This window comes from Mustela lutreola, chromosome 14 (assembly GCF_030435805.1).
Source record: "Mustela lutreola isolate mMusLut2 chromosome 14, mMusLut2.pri, whole genome shotgun sequence".
NCBI classification, from domain to species: domain Eukaryota; kingdom Metazoa; phylum Chordata; class Mammalia; order Carnivora; family Mustelidae; genus Mustela; species Mustela lutreola.
Window position 1 is genome coordinate 38,617,000 of NC_081303.1, and position 15,164 is coordinate 38,632,163.

Here is a 15,164-nt window from a genome sequence, read left to right on the forward strand (position 1 = left end):
GCAGACTCTCTGATGAGCAGGGAGCCTGACGTGGGGCTCAATCCCAGGACCCCAAGATCATGACCTGAGCTGAGGGTGGATGCCTAACCAACTGAGCCACCCAGGAGCCCCCTAAAATTCTGTTTTAATTCCTACCATGGTAAAGATTGATAGCTGTAACTCACATAAACAAAAGCTCCTTGAGGTCCTCAACCAATCTAAAGAGTATAAAAGGTTCTACAGATCAAAGAGTCTGGGCACTGCAGCTCAGCTGGCTGTAAATGTCTAGGCAAAGACTGAGAACAAGGGAGACCCCAAGCAGCTCACCTCGCTACAATGCCAGGGTGGGCTAATCCATTTATACTTACTGCCTTATGTTCTAATAATTATTTTGTTTTGAAGATCCTGGAACCCTCATTAATCGGGACTAGGTCAATCCCATTTAATCAATGTAACACACCAACCAGTCACTTAAATTCTGGGATCCTTTACCCTCTCTTTTGGGGAAGGGAGGAATATTGTGTTGCCAGACATTTAGTCCTGAGTGAAGCATCCCCAATTCCAGCTAAACTACCTGGAGTGGTCATAGAGAGTTTTGCAGTGTCAGATATCCTGAAAACACCCTAAGGGGATCTTCAGTTTGTCCATGTGGCAAACCATTCACATCTGCCCTCAATATTGTTTTTAAGAGAAAGTCATTTTTTTCTTTGTTACAAAGCAATAAAATGAAAACTTTTTTCTTCCACCCTTTGTGCTCCTGAGCACACACCTCCAATTTAGAATATAAATTACAGAAATATACTTTTGTACCAAAAAATTCATTAAATTCAAAAACACACAAATTAGAAATTTGTTAACAGGACAATGTAAATAATAAAGTATTGTTTTAGTTATTTATTTAGTTATTTAGTTATTATTTCAAAAACTGCTTCACTATAACATTTTTATTTATTATTTATATATTGACATAGTAAGGACAGTTTTAAATATATGTATGTGTGTGTATATATATGCATTTTTTTAAAAACCTCTGGTATTGGGGCACCTTCTGGCTGGCTTAGTCAGTAAAGCATCCAGCCCTTGCTGTCAGGTCGTGAGTTCAAGGCCCACGCTGGGTGTAGAACTTACTTTAAAAAACAAACAAACCAACAAACAAAAAACCAGGGGTGTCTAGGGAGCTCAGTCAGTTAAGTGTCCACCCACTGATCTCAGCTCAGGTCTTAATCTCGGGGTTGTGAGTTTGAGCCCCAAGTTGGCCACATAGAGCCTACTTAAAAAACAAAACAAAACAAAACACAACCCTGGTCCTAATTTCAGTTTATTTAGGTACCAGTGGTTGTCGCCATGGGGAAGAAAAATCTCAAAGATAATATGTGGATCCAAACAGAAGAAGTACATCTTTAGCTGCACTACCAAATCACAACACTTGCTTTTCTCTCTACCAATGAGAAGACCAATGAGTCTTCCTGTACTGCGAATTTAAAATGTCAATAAGCTCCAAGTGGTGACTTTAATTGCTAATAATCTCAAGGTACGATATGCTCAGTGTGAAATCAATCACTAATAAGAGGCACATATCTAATAAGCTGAAGAACTAGGGTTCAAAGCCAAAAACTATGATTCAAAGTCAGGCCATAACCCTTGTTGCTCGAAGTGTGACACACAACCAGCTACATCTGCTAGGAGCTTATTACAAATACAGAGTCCCAGGCCCCAAGCCAGCTGTACTGACTCTGATTCTGCTTTTGAACTAAATCCTCAGATGATCTGTGTACCTACTAAAATTGAGAAGCACTGCTCTAGAACACATACATATTTTTAAAAATTGCCTGAATGCTTAGTATCCAAGAACATCTGACTACAGATGCTCCCTAGAGAGTTCAACTTCATATAGTTCGATATCTAGATATTCTTACAAGCCTGAAATGACTTCTATTTGAAAGAGTCAGAGACCTAAAATGATCTGTTTCTCTAGATGGCTGTTTTTTTACCACGATAGCTGACCAGAGAAGTACAGATAGTCTGCATTTGTTGGGCCTTCTAGGGAAAAGCTTCCACAAAATCATGATTTACTTTCACTGTAGTCTCTTATATTGCACATCGATGTAAGAAATAGCTATTCTAAAACCTCCAAGAGCCCCCCTAAAATATGAACCCCTCAAAGGCACGAGCCAGGTCTCAGTTATTCTGTCTTACTAGGGAACAAGTATAGCACCCCAGCACATAGTAGTGATGCAATATATTTGTTACATGGATACATGAAAGAATGAACACAGCTCTCATCTCAACTCCCTTTTTGTGTGGATGTTTTGATAAACACCACGTGTACACTTTCACACCCTCATGACAACCCTTGAAAGTACAGACTCAGGGAGAGAAAGTAACTTACCCAACATTACACACCTGATTAGAGATCGGATGTAAATTCAGGTCTGACTTCACAGCCCAGGGGCTACACCACTGGTTCTGAAAAAAGGTGAAAATCAGAATCATCTGAGGAACTTGTAAAAACTGTTCCGTACTTTGGAGCACATCTTTCTATCCTTTTCTGACTTTTAGAACCTACGTTCAATCGACCACACCCCACACTGAGTACAGACACTAACAAAGGACCCTAACTGGGTTACAAGTGAGTCACAACCATAGGCAGAGGAAGGAAATGGTCCTAATAAACTTAATTACACTGTTTTGACTGAATACTGTGAGACTAAAGAAAAAGGAACTACATAAAGATTATGTGTTTTTCATAGGGGTATAGGTTGGCCATTCTGAAATTACTCAATGCCCCAGGTTTTTCAGTGTGGGCACTACTGGCATTTTGGACCATTTAATTCTAGTGTGGGGGCCATCCTGGGCACATCTCTGGTCTGCCATTAGCACTCCCCCACCTGAGTTGCGACAATGGACTATGTCTCCAGACAGTGCCAAATGGCCTTTGGGGACAAACCGACCTCCAGTTAGAGTCATTGCTTTTTGTGTCTACAAGATTTGAAGAAATAAGTAAATGTATTATAGATAACAGGAGACAAGTCTCTCACTGCTGGAGAAACAAGTGACCAGTAGGATGGGCGATTTTAGAAACAACCCTGTCCTATGGTATTTGAGTCAGAGGTATGTAGATACTGAAATCAATGTGTGCAGCTGAGTCCACACGCATATGTGTGTTAACTAGCTCCATCCAGCCAGACAGACCTACGAGCAAAAATGCCCAAACAGCAGGCGGCACATCCAGCATCCTGATCCTGATTTTGCATTACATGCCACTCTCCAGTACAGGAAACCGTTGGAGTTCTAGAGCCATTGCAGAAAAAAAATAGAAGACGAGCTTGGAATATTTTGTGATGCGTCAAAGTATAAATGTGCTAAAAAAAAAAATGTGGAAAGAAGTCAAAAGCTAATTCAAAGGAGTTCACATGGCCACGGTTGCAATCATCTGAGCAGAATAACAAATTAATGATGGTACTGGATGAAAGCCCACAGGGTCCTATAAACACTCCTGAGGCCACACTGACATAAATAAGTAAATGAGGGAAAAGAGACAGTTTTTCCTTACAGTCGCTTTCCAATTATTAATGTGGAAGGAAGGGTAAAAATAAACAATCAAGCAAGTACCATAGTGATACTTGTTGTAGGCAAGAGTCGCAGCGTTTTGATGAGAATCAGGATATTTACAAAGTCATCAAGCCACAGATGCTGTTGACTATAAGAATCACTACTATGGTATCCTGGTATCTGCTTAATGAAGCTTTGTTGAGAAATAGGATATTTGCAAAGTACCTCCTCACAAGATACTTAATTACAAAGGAACAAATAGTAACTTTACAGAGGGAAACAAACCTGGGTGGACACCATAAGAAATCAAAGTTACCATCACCAGTAATAAGACTTGACATCATCTACCCCTTATAGGATCTACTAACAGGTATACAACTCCTGTGGTATTTCTGCCCCAATGTATAACCTCAGTCTAATACAAGAAAACATCAGATATACCCAAATTGAGAGACATTTACCAAAAAGAAAAAAAAAAAAGGCTCTTCAAAATTGCCAACATCATGGAAGATAAAGACTGAGGAGCTACATCACACCCTGAAAGAGACTGGGCAAACAAGACAATTGAGCGCAATGTGGGTTCCTAGATCAGATTCTGGGCCACAAAAAGGATATAAATGGGAAAACTGGCAGAATTCAAATAAGGCTTATAGATCAGTTAATAGTATTATGACAATGTTCATTTCCTTGTTTTTTTAATAATTGTGCTATCGTTACATAGGGTAACATGAAGAGAAGCTAAGTGAAGAGTCAAGGGGACCTCTCTAAGTTTGTATTTTAAGATTTTATTTATTTATTTTATGGGGGGTGGTGAATGGGGACAGGGTAGAGGGCAGAGGGAAAGGGAGAATCTCAGGAAAACTCCCCACAGAGTGAGCACACAGCCTGACCCCGGGCTCCATCCCTGGACCCTGAGATCGCGACCTGAGCTAAAATCAAAAGTCAGGCACTCCATGGACTGAGCCACCCAGGTGTCCCTGTTTTTTCAAGGTTTAAATTTATTTCAAAATAAACACTTGGGAACAGGGACCAGGGCATTTATGTTTTTAAACATCTCAAGTGGGGCACCTGGGGGATCAGTCATTAAGCATCTGCCTTCAGCTCAAATCATGATCCTGGGGTCCTGGGATGGAGTCCCACATCAGGCTACCTGCTCAAAGGGAAGCCTGCTTCTCCCTCTCCAGCTCCCCCAAGCTTGTATTCCCTCTCTCACTATCTCTCTCTCTCATAAATAAATAAAATCTTTAAAAATAAACAAACGGGGACGCCTGGGTGGCTCAGTTAGTTAAGCAGTTGCCTTCGGCTCAGGTCATGATCCCAGCGTCCTGGGATCGAGTCCCACATCGGGCTCCTTGCTCCGCAGGGAGCCTGCTTCTCCCTCTGCCTCTGCCTTCTACTCTGTCTGCCTGTGCTCGCTCTCGCTCGCTCTCTCTCTCTGACAAATAAATAAATAAAATCTTTAAAAAAATAAAAAAATAAAAAATAAACAAGCGGACATCTCAAGTGATTCTGGTGAAGTCACCCGGCAGGAGTTTGGAAGCCTGCACCAGCAATCAGAGTCTACAGAAAAGAGTGATGGACAAAATCGAACCCCTGACTGACAGCCAGCTACAGGACAGGTCCTCTACTGGGGAACCAGGGTGAGAAAGACAAGACGGGTCCTTGTCTTCTGAGCTGTTACTCTGCCGGATCTCTTCATCATCAGAGTCCCTTCTCCTCGTGGTGTGTCACCGGCCCCCACCACGGTGCGGGTGCAGCTGGCATGTGTCTACCCGGAAGCACAGTTAGCACACTGTCCAGGTTCGCCATATTCTGGCACCGTGATTCTCTACACTGCCCACTTCCGGAGCCATGGCTGTACTTCCACTGAGCCTTGTGCAAGCACATGCACGAGTCTATCTGCAGAATTAACAGCTCTGTGCGTGCTTGTGGCTGAGCCACTATGTCTTGCAACTCCTGCACAGTCTGTCTCTAAACAATCAATCTGCAAAGTGGAAAAAATAAGGTTTCTATACAACACTTGGTCCGCGTGCATACCCTTGGTCTCTGTTGCAGCTGTGTCTAAGTCTTTTCAATTATTTTCTTAAGATAAATGTTTATGCTTGGAATTCCTGGGTCAGAGGCTATGAACATATTTATGGTGCTTAAGCTGTTCTCTGCATCCTTCAACCTGACAAGGACTGAGCTTCCTCTTCTTTAAAAAAAAAATAAAAGAAAGAAAAGAAAAGAAAATGTCAGTTTAAAAAACATGAAATTATTCTCCTGCCTTATTTTAACTGGCATTTCTTTAGTTAACAGTATCCTTCCACTAATCTAATTGCTGTATGGACTCATATCTTTTCCAAAGGCTGGTCCAGGCATAATCTTACCTATTTCAGGAAAGCCTTTTACATGGGACAGACTTTGACATTCTTTCTGAAAAAGTCCCTTGGAAAACTTTTATCTTCTCTGACAATATTTTTAATTTCTCCACCGGATATTAGTTTCTGCATATCTGTACAGATCCTCTATGCTGAGGATTGTTGCCATTATCATTTATGTCCAGTGAGACTGGCCCGTCACAGAAATAAGGAATTTATGTAATTCCATATAAACTGTTTTCTTTGTTCTGTCAAATTCCATGGAAAACCAAGTCAGACAAATGGGAAATGCCGTAAAAGAGGAACACATAGGAGGTTGTAAAACTACAACAAAGGAAACATAGAGAGAATTTCTCCATTTACAAAGTTATAAAGAGAAAAATTCAGTTCCTTTGCATTAACCTGCAAATTTGCAGTATTTCTTCTTCCCTCACCGGACAAAGATGCTTTCAGATGTAATGCAGACAAGACAAGTTCCCACCAGACATCAATCTCCTCCTTTTGCCATGCTATTAGAGTCCTCCAGATACCTGCCATTCCCAAATTACTACACTAGTTAGAGAAAATGTTCCTTTGTGGTGCAGATGATTGGAATGGCCCTAGAGTAGTAAAGAGAAATTCATACATCTGCAAGGAGGAATTAAATTTAGAAGCTAAATCTAAAGAGATGAGAAAAATCGTTGCAAAATAACATTATACTTATTGGCAATGTGCATTTTATCTTAAATGATATGCAATGTACAAGTATTTTATTCTTTATTATCTCATGACATGTACACATACGGTAACGAGACCATGATGGAAAAGATTAAGAGAAGCTAAAAATTCTCCAAGTCAGGCTCAGAAGGAAATGAGACAATTCCTTGTCTGCTCATGTAGTACTTCCTTTCAAGATGGGGCAAGGTTCTAACTCAACAGAAAAGAAAGAAAAGCTGTTTTTCTAAATGTTAATTATTGAAGTCCCCACCTCAAAATTTCCTTTAATCAAATGTTTTCATTTGGTAAAATAGTCTTATTTCATGAGCACGTGTTGGATACATAAACCCACACAAATATATATGAAGGTACTCACTCAAAAATCTGTTCCTGTCTACTCTTTCCAAAATAGGAACATCTTTTGTGTCCCTTCCAAAATCTAGAATTAAAGAGTGTCAAAGTAGTATTCTTCCTTTGAACCAAAACCAAAGGTACATGATCTGTAAAAATACTTGAGCACAACAACTGAAAATACCGTGTTGCTAATTTTACAAGCTCAAATTATACCCCAATGTCAGCTGCCTCTGCCAATAAATCCATAACGGAGCCACAAATGCAGCTCCTCCCTCACCACTGTAAGGAAAACTTCAGAAAGAAAAAAGACAGAAGCTCTTGTCTGAATCTCCCGTTCCTTCCTTAAAATCCGTGGATGTGAACAATGGGAATGGTTCTGCATCAATGGTGCTAAAAGGTATGGAGCAGTTCCCTGTCATGGGACACAGCAGGCCTGTGAGTGTTCTCAAAGTAACATGAGTTCAAACCATATTTCCTGTATAGCACCCTCTCCTGCTGCTCTTCTAGAAGGGTACTCGGCCCCCTCTTCGCACTCAGGAAAGCTGCACTTCCCCCAGAAGGGCTCAGGAATCCCTCAGTAGTTTGGACAGGAAAAGTGTTGCCCTCTCTTTGGAAAACATAGGTGCTTTCTCTGGAACAAACAGCCTTAGACTGCTAGGAAGGCCAAGGCAGTCTGCATTCCCTCCCATGGGAATATCGCCCCAGAAGTTATTTTAAGTAAATACTGTCTGCTCTCTTTCTGGTGATGGACGTAGTGCATGCATACTGAAGAAACACTGGATGGCACAGAAAAGCATGAACACAGATAAAATAATCACCCACAATCCCAAAGCCGGCATGCTCTCTCAACATCCCAGTGCCTATATTTCCAGACCCATATATGTGCCCATGTTCCTCTTTTTACAACAGAGCTGGGATTGTGCTCCTGTTTCCTCCCCACTTAATAGGACAACCCAGATCTCAAGTTAAGCTTCATAAATATAAATTGGAATGGTTGCATAATATTCTATCACGGTGATACCTCATAATTTATTCAAAAATTCCTGATAACATTTAGATTGCTTCTGATTTTTATAATTAAGAAATCTCAGTGAATTACCTTCATACATTACTTTTTCATGTGTACTGTCATTTCCTTAAGACTCCCAGCAGTGGAGTCTTGATGCATACGATAAAGCCATTCTCTTGAAGTGTTCCGTACTCCACAAGTAAGGCATGAATGTTCATTCTGACAAACCATCAACAGCATGAAGTTTTTGTCAAATGTTTATTTAAAAATGTTTATCTTTGTGCTTCTCCATTTTCTTAAACTACACCTGAAGTCCTTGATCTTCTCCCATTACCTGCCAGTTTTCAAAATGAGTTGGTTCCTTAGCAATCTCTAAATGTGATCCATGGGGACCGAGATCTAGTTCTCTAATTAACCAGTGTCTGGGGCCCAGCTCACACCTTCTCCCCACTTTCTGGCTGCCTTTTATTGCTGGCAGAGACATGGGGATGACCTCAGAGACATGGGGAGCAGCTCCACAGCCAGGGCCGGGTAGAGGGAAGCGATCTTGGGAGCGAGGAAGAGCAAACCAATACACTCGTCCATCGATCACCCACTCTACATGGTGCTTTAGCCACAGTGAACTCTCAACAAGTGTTTAACTCATGAAAGTTGGAAAATACTGCAAACATGAACGTATTAATAGGCACTTCAGCTGAGGGTGGCAATGAGAAGAATATCACGGTCATTCTGGTAACAGTGGTTAGACCCAAACCATTTATTTAGAACACTGTTAAGTTCCTTGGTATTTGTTCACTATTTATTTTAGGCTTTAACTCTGTGTTTGTGTAACAGTGTAAACTTAGGAATGTGCACCACAAAGCACTCTATTCTATTTAAAGATGGAGACCTTTAGGGTGAACAGCTACTGGCAAAAAGGACTAAGGGAGTAAGGACCAAGACTTTTTGCCAATGGCACAGATGTTTCAAAAAACTACCCACGGACTTGTGGATGTAGTTTCCACCTCTCAGCTCTCATCTTCTAAAAAGCCATGTGAACTCTGACTACCCTGGGCCCTCCAGCAGATCAATGTGTAAGACTTCCTAACAATGCCCCCATTGTTTACAGTTGTTCCCACGCCATCCTTCAAGAATGTTTTTGGTTCAGGCACTCTAGTCCACCCAACTGCATCTTTCTTTGTTCTTCTCATCCCCACTTACCCAGCTGGGACTTCAGAGGGCCACACATCTGACTCGTGCCTTTTAGCTTCATCTCCAGTCCCTCCCCCTGGAGCTGGCCTCCTTGGGGTTCCTCTCTGGCTGTGCCCCCTCCAGCAGCACTTCTGGGCTGTGCCTTTGGGCTGGACCACACCACCCTCTCTTTTTCACTGCTCTTTTTCTTCAAAGCCTAGCCCTAAGACATTTGTCAGAGAAGACTTTTAGGACCTCCCCAACCAGCTTCCGGCCCCAGTCCTAGTCAGTTTGCACGGCTGTAGCCAGAAACTCATAGACTGGGGGGCTCAAACAACAAACACTTACTTCTCACATTCTGGAGTCTGGGCAGTCCCAGATCCAGGTACCAGCATGCCAGAAAGGGCTTGTGGTGAGAGCCCCCTTCTTGGTTTCCTCAGTAGGACAGCTGGCGAAACACGATCTCTCCCATCTCTTCTTACTAGAGCACTAATCCCACCATGAGGACGCCACCCTCAAGAACTACCTACCTCTTAACGACCCCATCTTCAAATGCCATCACACCGGGGATTAGAGTTTCAACAATGAATCTGAGGGGACACAAATTTGTGGTCCATAATATCCCCTATTAGAGGGAATTACACTTGCACATGTCTTTCAAGACACAGATTACAGGTGTCATTTATATGTGTGTGGGTGATTAACTGATGGTCTACCTCCCCTATGATGTAAGGGCAAGGATGATGTCTGTTGGGGCTCAGACCTTACTCCCAGTTCTTAGCATTTCTGCATCAACAACTATAAAAGGCACTTTAGGGATGCTATTAATTCCTAACAAACTGGGATTGAGACACTATTTTTTAAAATTATTTTATTTTTTGTCAGAAAAAGGGAGTGTGTGTGTGAGCCAAGGGAAGGGGAAAGGGCAGAAGGAGAGAGACAGAATCTTAAGCAGGCTCCATGCTTGATACAGAGCCTGACATGGGGCTCAATCTCCTGACCCTGAGATCTGAGCTCAAAGCAAGTGTTAGATGCTTAACTGACTAAGCCACCCAGGAGCCCCGCGGTATTATTATCCTTACTTTAGAGATGAGATCACAAGCTCAGAGAGGTAAAGCCATGAGCTGAGGGCCAGAGTCCAAAGAAGCAGAGAGGGCAGACCCATGACTCTGACTCCAGCGGTCACACTGTCTTTCTCTCCTTGCTACTTTTATGGTATCTCCAAGTACTTATTTTAATCTGTGTGCACGTAAAGTATTTCAAACATAAGAAAGAAAAAAGATATAATGAGTGCCCATGCCCTCATATCCCAGCTTTATAGACATCTTTAAATTCTGTCTTATCTGCCCCCCCACCATATTAAGTAGATTCCCCTGCAGAACATTCTGCAATCCTCTTCCCTTTCTTCATGCTAAAGATGTGACTGCTATCCTGAATCTGGGGTTTTCACTTGCAAGTATTTCTTGGGCTGTTGCTCCATATGTATCCATACACAACAGAGTACCATCATGCAAGTCCTCAACTTCCTGTAAATGTGGTCACATCACGTGCAGTGCTCCCAAGTGTTGACTCACTGCTTCTTCTGCAATCCCTGCTCTCACACAGCTCTGCTTCCTCCTTCTAACTGCTAAGGCTTAATCCACAGTGTGGAGATGTTAGAGTTCACTCACATACTCGCTTTGATGGACACTGAGGGGTTCTGGTATTTTACAACTGCTGACAGTGCTGCAATGAACCTCTTTCTGCCTCTGGTACAAGTGGGCAATTCCCGAGGCTCTGGTGACCTTGAACAATGCAGGTCTGAACTGCACAGGTCTGCTCCTACACATATGTTACAGGACATGACTGTGTATGTTCTCTTCCTTGTGATTTTCCTAATGCTTCCTGTATTGTATGAGTGCAGTACACAATACATACAACAGACAGGATATGTGCTCATTGACAAGGTATCAGTAAGGTTTCCCAGTCAACAGTAGGCTCTTCGTAGTGAAGTTTGGAGTCAAAAGTTACATAGAAACTTTTGATTGCCTGGGAAGTTGGTGCTCCTAATCCTTCCATTACTCATTAAGAAGTGAAATTGTTCATGTACACAGAGGAATCCATGCACAGAAAGAGCCAATCTGCTCACCAACATGTGGGTACTCCTTTCATTTTAATTGATTAAAGATTAAAGATACAACACATTATATACTCGGAAAGCTGAGTCTTTTCTGGTCCCACAAACACTGATCAACCAAACCTCTCCCTGTATACACAAAGCAAGTGAGTAAGGTTTATGAAATAAAATGAGTATCCAAATCAAGAAATTTATTAAACATTTGTTCTGTGTCAGACACAATCTAAGAATTCCATTCATTCACTCATTCATTCATTCCAGTAGGCTCTAAAGAACCCTAGTCCACAGGCACTGCTGGCTCAGGTCTTGGCTATCCTCTTGTGGTCTTTTTTTTTTTTCCTTAAGATTTTATTTATCTACTTGACAGAGAGAGAGAGATCACAAGTAGGCAGAGAGGCAGGCGGTGGGGGGGGCGGGGAGCAGGCCCCCTGCTAAGCAGAGAGCCTGAGGTGGGGCTCGATCCCAGGACTCTGGGATCATGACCTGAGCAGAAGGCAAAGGCTTAACCCACTGAGCCACAAAGGTGCCCCACTCTCATGGTCTTTTAAAGACACTAATTTTGTGCTACTTTAATGAAAACATAAAAGCCTGACACAAGAGCAACTGATGATACACACCGATCTTGGCCAAGAAATGTGTTAGTATTTTGTTGTCTCCACCCCAAGTACACTCAAATTGTGACTGGTATTTTTCTTCAAGTTTTAAAATTGACTAGTTTTTAAGTTCGATGTGAATAATGGCTTTCTTAGTGCTACGTGAGGCCTATGACTAACACACTTCCAGTAAATATTTACATTCAAAAATATTTCTCTTTTATTAGTACCTGTGATTTAAAACAAACAAATAGCATCTTGGGAGTGAGGCATCCCTTCTGTTGGAAAATTACAAGGTTATCTGCACTTGTTTCGGTTACTAAAGGCTCAGAGCCTTAGAATTTAAGAAAATTTGCAAAATGCAAAAAGTTCATGTTCTCTTTTTAAATGAAAATTATAAGTACACTAAGCAACTCATTTCTTGACAAAAGAAAGTTCTGAGTCTTCACTAAACCATGGGCATGAGAATTTATTAGCCTTGATTTCCCATGGAAACATTCATCTTTTATTGGTAAATATACTTATTTAATCAGTTTGATGCTAAATACAAAAGCTTATGAATTATGTAAATGCTTAAAATTATGTGAATGAACAATGTAAGCATTTGAAAAATGTGATCTTAGGGAAAGCACATCTGAAAATTATCCTCAAGATGTTCTTTCTGTATATGTTACTAATGAAGAATTTCAGTGTATTAGAAATTATCCAAACAGAGCCAATCAGTAGCCAGGTAATAATCTGTGATTTTCTTCTATGGGAAATTTTACTTACTGATTTCACTGTTATAAGTTTATTACACACACACACACACACACACACACACACAACACTACTAAAAACATCAGTGTTTGCGCATACACTAAAATTGGAACAATACAGAAAAGATCACATGGCCCCTGAGCACAGATGACATGGAAACTTATGAAGCAGCCTGTATTTTTTATTTTTTATTATTTTTATTATTATTTTTTTTTTTTGAGAGCGAGAGAGACAGAGCCCATGTGTGCATGAGCTGGGGTGGTGGGATGCACAGGGAGAGAGAGAATCTTAAGCAGGCTCTGCCCAGTGCAACTCAGGGCTCAATCTCATGACCCTGAGATCGTGACCTGAGCTGAAATCAGGAGTCACATGGTCAACTGAGGCACCCATGTGCCCCTGGCATTCCATATTTTTTTTTTAAAAATCACAAATACACAAAGCTATAGGTTGATTTTAATTTTTATTTATTAGGTCTTTTTCATAACAAAAATAATAGATGCTTCTTGAAACAAATTAAACAATCTAATGATAAACAAAAAAAGAAACAACAAGGTTTCTAGATCCCACTCCAGGAGACAACGCATACCCCATGCACATTCACAGATAGAGAAACCTCTCATATGTAACATACATGTATATACGTTGTATGTGCATGTATATATCCCTACATTCCTCATATGGAGACATATGATATAAACACACATGTGCAGGATTTTATTTTTGATCAGATAATACATACTACTTTGCAACTTGCCTTTTCCACTAATATCCTGCTACACCTTTTCTCACAACACAGAGCATTCAGTCTCTGTGATGCCCACACCTTTACTCCCTTCTCCTGACGGATGTTCAGATTCTTCCCGAATGAATGCTCACCACCCTAAACCCTTCCCTGTGGGCCTCCCTCTCATTAACCCCTTCTGCATCCAACACTCCGGGAGCGCTAGGAAGGACAGAAAAGCTCCTTCTTAATCCCAATTTTACGGGTAAGGCTATACCTCACTGTCCCCTGTTTGAATATATTTAACATACTGCCTAGATAAATCTGCATGGAAAGACACTAATATGTTACAGGGTAGTGAGAAGTCTATTAGTTATAAGAAAGATACACAAGACAGAGAACCATGAACCCCAGACTCGATTTCCAGTTTCAGGTGAGCCACCAATGTGACACTGAAAAGCTGCATAACTATTCGAAGGGCCATTTCCTCCCCTACATAATGAGCTGCGTGAACTAGATAATTTCTAGTCCCTTCACACTAAAATCAATGATCCTATATTGTTCAATGAATGCAGGCTTTATGACAGTCCAAAGAGGGTATTTACTAAAAGAACCTTTGTGTAACTCCCACAAAGATTTACTAACAAATGAACAGTGGAAACAATATTAAAAGAACACATATCTTAACAACTCAAGAAAGCAAACTTTTTAAAGTATTTAAATTTAAGTATTTCCATAAGAACATTATAATTACCTATTTAAAACTTATATGCTAATCACAATTATAATGGTCATTTTATTGAAGCAGTAACTAAAAATCTCACGTTATTATATATGTTGCTCAGTTCCAATTATTACAGATCTTGAAAATAAAAAATTTTTTTAAAATGTAGTTAGTGTTGAATGGCTACTGGGAACTTGCCTGTATTTCCACCTCAGCCATTCAGTTTCTAGATTAAGTTTCTTCACTTAAAAAAACACAAAAGTACCCCCAAAGCTTTAGGATTCACTCACTCATTACATGATCTTTATCCAGCATGTCTAGGGTGCTGGGCAGACACTGTGCTGTTCCAGGGCCACAACTATGGGAAAGACCCATGCCTCCCTGGTGTGGCCCCCTACCGCTAGGACGGCACACACCTACAGTTCTGCACCCCAGACTGTTTTCTAATTCAAACTGGTCCCTCCATCACTAGACTTGATTCAGTTAAATTTCAACATACTTCTGTTAAAAGATTTGTGTGTCATTTTTTTTTTAAGATTTTTTTTTTTTTTTTGGACAGAGAGTGAGAGAGGGAATGTAAGCAGGGAAGTGGGAGAGAGAGAAGCAGGCTTCCCACTGAGGAGGGAGCCTGATGTGGGGCTCGAGCCCAGGATCTTGGGATCATGACCTGAGATACCCAATGACTAAGCCACCCAGCAGCTCCTCAGGTGTCAATTTTTACAAATATTCTGCTGCATTTTTTTTTTTCTTTTTTGAGAGAGAGAGTGTGTGAGCAAGTGAGAGCAGAGAGAGAAGTAGGGAGAAAGATAATCCTGAGCAGCCTTCATGCCCAATGTGGAGCCCATGCAGGGCTTGATCTCACAACTCTGGGATCATGACCCGAGCCACAATCAGGAGTCCTACCCTCAACCAACTGAGCCACCCAGGCACCCCTCTGCTGCATTCTTTTATTTATTTAAGATTTTATTTGATAGAGCGAAAGAGGGAACACAAGCTAGGGGAGTGGAGAGGGAGAAGCAGGCTTCCCACCCATCAGGGAGCCTGACATGGGGCTCGATCCCAGGACCCTGATATCATGACCTGAGCCAAAGGCAGACGATTAACGACTGAGCCCCCCCCAGGGGCCTCTCT

General features: G+C 41.3%; 1 protein-coding gene and 1 pseudogene across 5 annotated transcripts in view; one reads left to right on the forward strand and one right to left on the reverse strand.

The window, feature by feature from the left end:
* The window catches only part of DISP1 (dispatched RND transporter family member 1), a 174,715-nt gene that overhangs the window by 94,682 nt on the left and 64,869 nt on the right, over positions 1-15,164 (reverse strand). For 3 of the 5 annotated variants that reach the window (XM_059146640.1, XM_059146644.1, XM_059146643.1), the window contains one exon: positions 2,383-2,445. The exons of 1 other annotated variant lie outside the window; for it this stretch is intronic. The gene's annotated coding sequence lies outside the window, so the exon portion shown is untranslated. Of the gene's footprint in view, positions 1-2,368; positions 2,446-15,164 lie in introns of all 5 variants that reach the window. One more of the 5 variants, XM_059146642.1, reaches the window with a different exon arrangement.
* Positions 12,674-12,770, forward strand: LOC131815393 (U6 spliceosomal RNA; annotated as a pseudogene).